At 32.4% G+C, this 7,395-nt stretch overlaps 1 pseudogene; it reads left to right on the forward strand.

Annotated features, from left to right (window-relative positions):
- Nucleotides 1-3,791: 3,791 nt before the first annotated feature.
- On the forward strand, nt 3,792-4,432 carry LOC113378234 (annotated as a pseudogene).
- Nucleotides 4,433-7,395: the final 2,963 nt, after the last annotated feature.

The raw sequence follows: 7,395 nt of genomic DNA on the forward strand, positions 1-7,395 counted from the left end.
AAAATTCATTCTCCGCACCCTCAATAAATGGTTTACAAAAAAACGAATCAGAATGGTTTTTGAAAATTTTTAGAGATGTGGCGAAAAACAAGTATAGAATTCACCAAAACATCGGGATTATAGAGGAGCGATATCACGGGAGGTGGGTCGTCCACTTGATAACTGACAATTATTAGAGCTTTTGGAGAGATTAGTCAAGCCCTGCGTCTGAAAAGTTTACGTCTAAAAATCAAATAAAAAAACTTTTGAAGGCACGAAATAAAAAATGTTTTATTTTTTATTGTAATTTGAGGGGAAAATAGCACATTGGTATATCTCAAATCCAAAGCTGTAGGCATAGTTCTGATCCTTTTTTGAAATCAGCATCCTCGAGTTACTTAAAAACCATCATAACATATCAGGAAAAAAATTACTGCCGCACAGTGTTATCTAGGTTATTTCGTTACCGTATCTACTTAATAAGTTATGCCAAAATTAAAAGCGTATTTGTTCTTTGTATTTAAAAAATGATGCTCACGGATTCTAATTCAAAACCCAATATCTCTATGTTTTCATGTTATCCGTATAATATTTATCTTTTTTCTTGTGTGAAACGTACAGAATTATATTAGATAAATAAAATAAGAAATAAATTTAATAATAAACCATTTAATATATAACTACATTACTGACATGTTACTTAATTGAGCCTATTTCCATTTATATTTAACAGAAAATAAATCGACTGACCGCTCGCGGAGTGTTGACCTACAAACGTGCGAAAATGCAACATGTGGCTTATTTATTTTCGATAGGTTATAGAAAACACGGTATCTTAATTTATATACAGACGTAACAGAAATACATTGCATTAATCATTCAATACCGTGTGGTTCTGGTAAAGTATAGAGTGAGAAGTGTAAGCGTTGAATTTTATCGAGGTTTAATATCAGCGACTCCAGTAAATCATGCGGATTCGTATTCAGGTTCACATGGGCGAGATCCACAATCAGTGTCCATAAGCGCTGACCTACTCGCCACGCGAGTGCCAATCCTCTTTAAGTTATTTCAGAATTTTAGAGAATGTCTAGTTATAAGTTATGGAAACAGTGCTGTACCCAAATCTGCGGCTCGTTCGGAGTCATCTTCTAGACGTTTGTGCACAGGGCCGACATTAGAATTGATTTATCTATTTCATTTATACATTGTTATGATCATTTAATAGAGTAAAAACACTGACAATGTGTTAAATAGTAATATGATATAAATAACAAATATTAGGTATATTGATATGATAGACATAAATCAAATTAATATTAAAATTTACTAATATTGCACCGAATTTGCATTTTTGATAAAATGATTGTGAATCCTTTTTTGTAATATTGTAGTTTCAAACTCTTCAAAAATGTATTAAACATCGAAGTAGTTTACTTTCCGTAGGGTAAGTTATAGTAATCGTCCAAAAATCGAAAATAATACGCTTTGCTTTCCTTAACGTTTCAAAGGTTTCTGAACGTTTTGACATACCTAGAAAAAATGGATGTGCGTATGTATGGATATCATTTTTCGTCCACGTTTCGGGAAGCACGGATGAACCGATTTGAAATATTCAAAAAGCATTTGATTCCTATTGATAAGGAGACATGTTTATCAAATTTTGGAAATAGTTGGTCCAGTAGTTTTGGAGATATGAAGCAAAGAGTGCAGAAAATTGTGATAAAGTTTTTGAAAGAACGGAGCACTCGATTTGAATTATTCAAAAAAATATTTTGCTTGTATTGACGTAATAAAGGATTCGTAGAATTTTTGCAAACGCAGGTCTAGCGGTTTCGGAGATTCAGAAAAAAAGATATTTTCGACAGAATGAGTCTCTTAAACTTTCAAGATTAAAAAAAAACAAAAATGTTCAGTCTTCAAAAAAATTCAAATTTAAACAAAAAAATTACGATTTTAAAACCAGGCATTTTTTAATATTATAAATATTTCAAATGTTTCAAATGTCAAAACTTTCGTAAATGTTCAAAAATATGCAAAATTCGCAAAAAGAATCTAATTTCCTTTTCTGAGCTTTTAACCATTTAAAATTACGGTATGTAATAATCCCGAAATTTACCTTAAAGTACTATGCCATGCACCACTATTTTTTATTAATTTTTATTATCTAGATAATTTAATAAATTATTAGTATTTGTGGATAGTATCGCGGCAAAGTAAAAATCTATACCTATAATACATTTGGACATCAAATATCTAGTTCTATACAAATCTAGTGATCAATACAAATTTAAGTGTCTAGATACAAATTCTTTTAACATATTTTTCAATTTAACATATTTGAGTTTAATTAACATTGGATACCCTTGTTATTTATTACATATTTTTACTATCGTGTCGAGTGGGGGGTTTTTATATTTAATAATGCGCAAACCACTAATATAAATATAAAATTTTGTATTTGTCCTATAATACGACACCATTATACTCAGAATACATTTTTAAATCCTTCGTAAAAATCTTTTTTTCCTTTTGAATAATAAGTTTGATCAAAGGCTTTGTGAACGTTTATGATCCAAACTTTGGTTTTTAAACAGCAATTCTTCATCAGCAATCCATCTTATTCATAACTTTTACCTTGTCACTTTACTCGATGTCATTTATGTAAAGTCATATAAGAAATCACTATGTCATGTATTTTATTAAGTTATTAAATCGATTAATTTCTTGTCTGACAAGGTTTCGTGCAAAAAGTTTTATATAATTCGAATTGTGGTTCAACGTTACTGTTTGAATACAATTTAAGTTTAATTTTATTGGAATAGTAATATTACATTTATATCGATAATTGATATCTAACATTGTCAAATTTTATTATTTGCTAATTATAATGAGTTAATTTGAACTGCATGTGAATTTACAGAAGTTTACTCAAACATGTTTAAAATATAATTTTCATTATAATCGTGTTTGCTTATTCCATTTAATCAAGAGCCTTGCAAAATTGGCTTTTTATAGAATATTGACTTAGTTTATTCATTTACTTTATGTTCAATATTTACTCGTTAATAAAAATAATAGAAATGGGTTTTACAACTACACGACAACCTTTATAATTTATTTAATAACTCAAACGTTTAACTACAATTGAGCAGTTAAATTAATGTTTGACTTTTAACTCTTTTGCTACAGATGGCATTCCTGGACGACATCCACATGGCGTGCAGTGTGTACGGATGTCGTTCATGGACGACATATTGTGTTTGCCTTTGCATCAAAATTTATCACTATGCGTTAAAGTATTAAGAATTCTAGTCCTTTATTATAATTTTCAGTTCATTAGAAATGTAACTTTTAACTTTAATTAACAAATTTTTATTAATAATGGTAAAAATATCTCAAAATATATCGTTGTGAATTTCCGTTCAGTAGTGCTACTGAGTGGCACGCTGTTCCCGTACAGCAGCGACACTCCTTTGGACAGCACTCGAATGTAGTAGTTGGACTTTCTACTCGATCGTATGAATACATTTTTGGAAAAAAAAAACTTTCATCTTTTGTATTCACAGGGTAGTTAATTTAGTGTACTAAAACAGCTTTGGTACTAAACTTTGTGGATTAAGATTTTAAAATAAATGTAACAGTGAAAACTTTTTTGCAAACAATTAGTATTAGTAATTAATAAGAATCATCACAAATCATGAAAAATCGAATTTATACAAGTTATTCGATAAATGAAGAATTGCTTTCTGTGAATCTTTCTTTATTTAGTGATAGTGAAGTAAATAAATAATACAAAAGTTTATATTTGAAAAATGGGAGAGACTATAAAACAAGTAGTAGCTTCTATGATCAAAGGAATTAAAAGGTACAACCCAGAGAATTTACCTACCTTGGAGCAATATGTGGAGATCCAATCAAGGGATAACGTGTATGATTTAGAAGCAAATCTTGCTGTACTTAAAATGTACCAATTCAATCCGTCAAAGTTTAACTTGGAAATTACTTGCCAAAAGCTTTGACAAACTTTCCACTTTTCGACTTCATTTTATGCGAATGTTTACTATTGGAATCACAGACTCAACAAAAGACAATTTCCCAAACTATGTATCTAGGATAAATTTTAGAACAATGTGATTTTGCAACATTTTGGGCTCGTGTACATGCAATGCCTGAATTATGTTCTCGCATTCAGGGATTTAATGATTTCATCCGGAAATTTGTTTGTCATGTTGTAGGAATTACTTTCCAAACAATTGATCAAACCAATCTTGCTAATTTGCTTGGTGGTGTTGATAATGCAACGTTGAACATATGGATCAAAAAGTACGGCTGGAAGAAAGTAGAAAACAACTTAATATTTATAGCTAATCAAGATGAAAATATCAAAATTAAAAATATTACTGAAACTATTGATTTGGAAAATTTAGCTCCTCTTATGGCTTCTTGTTTATAATTTAATTTGATTTTTTTAACAAAAATTGTATTTCTATAAATCACAATAAATCGTATTCACTTGACAAAATCCTTGCATCACAGTCGTTCAATATATTTTAATGTTCCATTAATGCTCCGATTTCGAATCTGTGCTATTCAAACGCGTGCAGGTTCGCACGGTTTATTATTAACGGTCAAATGTGTGCAGGTTAGATGCTTGTTGCGCCGCTTAGCGGACTCGTTGGTTTCGCCGCCGCCGCCGCCGCTAACGCAGCCGTCGGCTGTGCAGATGCACTTTGATAATGTATTCAAAACGAGCGCAGCAATTCAATAAGCGCTCTCGAGATCTGAACTTTCTATTGATGATATTAACTAGCGCATTTCGGTCTGTTGTGCCGGGCGTAAGTACCGTCCGTCCCATCGACCGCACCACCTATGATACCATGCACCGCGATGCCCCGTGGCGCGACACGTCGCACGGCCTCATCGGAAATCCGGCCGCGGTAACAGATCGGCTCAGATGGACTGAGGTCATTTGAATAATAAACTAGCTGTAAGTGGAATTCTGTCTTAAGGCAATTAAGGCATCGTGCCTTAAGGCAAATTGCTGGAACTTCCCGTACCAAAATTTTTTTTTTAAAAACGATTAAGATTTTTGAAAAAAATTTACTTTGAAAAAATAAGATTTTTGAGAAACTATATATTGGACAAAAATTACTTTTTTTTGAAAAAAAAAATTTTTTTTTATTTTTTTTAAAAAAAAAAAAAATGTTTTATTTTATTTTGACATATTTTGGAAGATCTAAACTTTTTTTCAGAGCAATCGTACTGCTTTAACTGCATAAAGACGAAATATCAAAGCCCGTAAGCGCCGCGTCGCCGTCTAACGCGTAAACATTGGTACGGAACCCATAGGAATGTAAAAAAAATTTATACTTATTGTTAAAATCTCTATAAAATATTTGATAATTTGATGTGCATATGTCTAATGATCATTTTTGACCGCCAAATGGCATTTTTTTTTACTTTTTTCATCAGATCTCCGAAACCGTTAGACCTGCCTTCATGAAAATTTGATCAATTCTTTATCTTGTCAATACAAGTAAAATGTTTTTTGAATTATTCAAATCGGACGCTCCGTTCTCTTAAAAACTGAGTTACCGTTTTCGGCACTTTTTGCCCCGTATCTTTGGAACGGCTAGACCTGCTTTCGCCAAAGACTAATCAGCACGTCTCCTTATTAATACGAATCGAATGTTTTTTGAATTATTCAAATCGGTTGATCCGTGTTCCCGAAATCGTCGACGAAAATTTGTATCCGCACATACATACACACACGCACATACATACATACATACATACATACATACATACATACATACATACACACACACACACACACACACACACATACATCCATTTTTTCTAAGGTATGCCAAAATGTTCAGAAACCTCTGAAACGTAAAGATATATAAACATTTTCATTTTCGATTTTTTTGCGATTACTATAACTTACCCTACGGGAAGTTAACTAGTGGGGCGCATGGCATCGTGCCTTAAGGCAAATTGCTGGAACTTCCCGTACCAAAAATTATTTTTTTTAAAAGATCAACATTTTTGAAAAAAAAGTACTCTAAAAAATTAAATTTTTGAGAGACTATAAATTTTTGACAAAAATTTACTTTTTTTTGAAAAAAAGACTTTTTGAAGAAAAGTGTATTTTGAAATATTTTGGAAATTCTGAACTTTTTCTCAAAGCAATCGTACTGCTTTAACTGCATAGAGACGAAATATCGAAGCGGGTAAGCACCGCGCCGCCGTCTAACGGATAAGCATTGGTACGGAACCCATAGAAATGTGAACAAAATTTATACTTGTTGTTAAAATTTCTATGAAATATCTGATAATTTGATGTGCATATGTCTAATGATCATCTTGGACCGCCAGATGGCATTTTTTTACTTTTTTTTACTAGATCTCCGAAACCGCTAGACCTGCCTTCATGAAAGTTTGATCAGTTCTTTATCTTGTTAATACAAGTAAAATGCTTTTTGAATTATTCAAATCGGACGCTCCGTTCTCTTAAAAGCTGAGTTACCGTTTTTGGCACTTTTTGCCCCATATCTTCGGAACGGTTTGACCTGCCTTTGCCAAAAACTAATCAGCACGTCTCCTTATCAATACAAATCGAATGTTTTTTGAGTTATTCAAATCGCTTCATCCGTGTTCCCGAAATCGTCGACCAAAATTTGTATCCGAACACACACACATACACGCACACACATGCATCCATAATTTCTAAGGAATGCCAAAATGTTCAGAAGGTTTTGAAACGTAAAGATATATAAAAATTTTTTCATTTTCAATTATTTTGCGATTACTACTACGGGAAGTTAATTAAGATGATGGCTGGTTATACATCTCTTCCCCTCTTCTTTTGAATATTGTTGTTAAAAAAAAAATCTTAACATTACTGGTTTTCGAAATATCGAGTGAATTTTTTTACCCGCGGACCTTTAAGCCCCGCTATACTCTATCTCTCTTTTCTATGTGATTAATAGTATTATAAGCATTAAGGATTAGCACATTTTATATTTGAGTTTATTGAATTAATATAAAATTGAATAAATGAATAATAATTAATCGAAAGTCAAAAAAAAATTTAACCGCGTAAATGCATTCTCTCTGTCAATCTTTATCAACCCCTGTATGTGCGTCGACAAGCGGCCCGCGGCGTCTACGTCCTGCGGGCGCACGCAGGCTTCGTCCTCGAACGCCATGCGTAACTCAATGAAGTCAACTTCCGAGCAAACTTCACTTTCCGCACCGCCTATTATATGCGTCTATTCTCGGGTCAACAAGGAATTTGGTGGGTTTCAGTTCTGAGCCAAGTGAATTGCTTTAGTTGAATTTCTATTGTCGACATGAAATCCAACCAATGCCCCGTAGAAACTGCTATAATTTGGTTTTCGGTCGTACGTA

Source organism: Ctenocephalides felis, unplaced genomic scaffold (genome assembly GCF_003426905.1).
Source record: "Ctenocephalides felis isolate EL2017-DRISC unplaced genomic scaffold, ASM342690v1 CF-g0.4_SCAFFOLD_01886, whole genome shotgun sequence".
NCBI classification, from domain to species: Eukaryota; Metazoa; Arthropoda; class Insecta; order Siphonaptera; family Pulicidae; genus Ctenocephalides; species Ctenocephalides felis.